Here is a 3205-nt window from a genome sequence, read left to right as displayed (position 1 = left end):
CTAAAGCCATCAAACTGAATTATCTTATGTAAAAGAAGAAAACTACAGCTTTGGCTATATACAATGGCTATACCGAATCTTACTTTCAACTCAGAGCATCACTATGAATCTTTGAGGCTCTAATTCTGAAAACCCTGTTCTAAGACAATGACCTTTTGGCCTTGCCTTTCTCCCCTACTCACATCTTACTTTTACATATCCTCCAACATAATAAGCCTGCCACCACTAATGTTATAAAGTAGTAATTGTTCTTAATTGGTAGGGAGGCGACAGACCATTCTGGTAATGTTGTGAAACTGTAAGAAAGGGGGAGTGAGAACATTCACAGGCCCAGCAGTAATTATCCACTAATTTGGCCTGTTTGTGTGGGGACAGCTCATTATAGCCCTTAAGAAACCTCAGAATAAAGAGGGAAAGTAGGTAGGAGGCAAGGTTAAATAATTAGTGTTGCACAGATTTTTTTCTTTTAAAGATTCAAAGAGTGAGATTAAGGGTTGTAAATGTGACCAGAGTAACAATTAAGAAATGCTAGAATGTTTGGACCAACTGGGGTTTATGATTTTGTGTGAAAAGGGGTAAGTTGAAGTCCTACATTGGGACATAAAGATAACATCATGCCAATTTTATTATACTTTTCCAATTCTTATACCCTTATCATCACCTTTCATTTCATGGTGCAATTTCATGCTTAGCAGTTATTCTCATGAGTAATGAAAAGATTTTCAGTTTCATAAACTAATGTGCAAGATGTTTTCTTACTATTTTATCTTTAGAATTTATAAACATATTTGGGCTTAAAACATTTGTGTACCATGCACGGACAGTAAAATACAAACTAAATTAATGTTCAATTTCTGCTTTGTAATAAATCTGAATTTCTACATTTCTCACATATTTTTCATATATAGGTGTACTCAAATTTTAATACATATACATACCAATTTGGTAAATAGTTTTGATAGACTATTTTAAAGATTTAAAACTTCTCCATATAAAGAACCTACTTTGGATTCACCTTTCAATCCATTTGGATGATTGCGATAAAATTGTTGCTTTTCTTTTCTTTGTTTTGTTTTTCTAACTCATTGAAAGTCAAATAAGGGAATTGAGTGTTCTTAATTAAATGATTTGTATAATTTAAATTTCTCAGAAAATATGCACATATGTTTAAAGTATACAGTCATTAAAGGATTTTAAAACAATTCAGGACATTATAAACCTCTCCCCTCACCTAAGAAGTTGTACTCCTGTAGTATATAAAGCAACAAATTATATTGATACAGATGTATGATATCTAGGCTCCAAATGATAAACACATTATCCTTATAAACACAAAATAGTTTTTTTTCCTTTTTAATACAAAGAAATCTCCCCTAAGTATGTTCTACATTGACAAGGAGTATGGAAATCTTGCAGAAAAAGAATCATGATGCCAGACTGATTAGATTCTTGAAACATTATCATCAATGTTTTTGTTGCTGCTGTTGTTGTTTGTTTGTTTGTTTGTTTTTTGAGACAGGGTTTCTCTGTGTAGCCTTGGCCATCCTGGACTCACTTTGTAGACCAGGCTGGCCTCGAACTCACAGCGATCCGCCTGCCTCTGCCTCCCGAGAGCTGGGATTAAAGGTGTGCGCCACCACGCCCAGCATCATCAATGTTTAAAAAATAAACTGACTGGGCTGTAAACTGTACATAACAATTGACTAAATATGGAGCTTATTGAAAAATGAAGGATTTCAGTGTTGGAATGATTAAATTCAGTGTTATCTGTTCCTTTCTCTTTAAATGATGGGCTAACGTTATACAATAGTACTTCACCACTTTAAGTTTGGTATATTGCTTTGATTACAAGAAATAAACTGGGAACCCCATGGAGCAGAGAGGGAGATTTTAGGGATCAGAGGGGACAGCAGACACCAGGAAAGCATCGTCTACCAAGTCAACTAGGCAAGGCTCACGTGGGCTCAGAGACTGAATTGCCAAGCACAGAGACACATGAGTCTGCACCAGATCCTCTGAATATATGTTACGGCTATTAGTTTGATATTTTTGTGGGACTCTTAACAATGAGAGCTTGTGTATCTCTATTTTGACTGATCTTGAGACACTTTTTCTCCTATTGTGTTACCATATTAGGCCTTGATATTAGGACTTTTGTCTTGTTTTAATGTATCTTCTTTTGTTCTATTTGACTGTTATCTCTGGGAGTCCTGCTCTTATCTAATAAGGAAACATAGGGAGAGTGTATCTGAGGTAGACAGGAGGTAGGGGAGAGCTGGGAGGAGTGTAAGGAGAAGATACTGTGGTTGGAAAGTGTTGTATGAGAGAAAAATATTTTTTCAATTAAAAAAAAAATCTAACAACTGAAAAAAAGTTAAAAGAAAGTAATTTACTGGAGGGCATTTGTTCAAATATTTTAGGCATTGTATTAGAGTAGTAAATTTTAATTCTGAAAATTACATTGATTACTATGCTTAATATTAGGCTATTTTCTATTTTTTTGTGATTGTAAGAAAATTTTATGTGCATGACAGTTAGTTTATCTATACAAGTATATGTACACCACCATGTATACCTGGGACCTGGAGAGAGCAGAAGAGTAAGCTAGAAATCCTGAAGCTAGAGTTACAGATGGTTGTAAGCCACCATGGGTAAACAGGGAATTAAACCTATATCCGCTGTAAGAACGCAAAATGTTTTTAAGCACTGAAGCTATCTAAGTCTCATAAGTTATTTTCTTAATCTGTATGTCTACATACATATATATGCGCCCTCATTCTAATTAAACTGTTGGTAGCTACTGCTAAGGTCTCTGTGTCACAATTGAATCGTTAGGGATATATTGGCATGTTGGTCACTGTGGTTTATAGATATGGTTACTTCCTAGGACCTAGTGTTTCTTCCCATCCTAGGAAGCTTGCCTAGCATCTTCAAGTATTAGAAAGACAAACTGCAGAGAGGGGACTTTCATGTCAGAGGAATCTCAGTTCTTCCAGATCTTGTCTAAAGGGTGTGATGTTTTGAGCAGTAAAGATTTACCTTCAACCTCTGGGAAATATGAAAACCGACAAAAGTAGCTTATATTGTATAAGGAGTCTCTTAGACTCCCCTGACAAGCAATTTGTTTTTTTTTTTTTGTTTTTTGTTTTTTGTTTTGTTAGATATCATATGGCCTTTGGGGGAAGTGTCATCCAAAATGGGAGAT

The sequence above is a fragment of the Acomys minous genome (assembly GCF_964271855.1).
Source record: "Acomys minous genome assembly, chromosome: 11".
Taxonomy (NCBI): Eukaryota; Metazoa; Chordata; class Mammalia; order Rodentia; family Muridae; genus Acomys; species Acomys minous.
The sequence above is the reverse complement of the archived record's forward strand: the minus strand, read 5'-3'. Positions refer to the sequence as shown.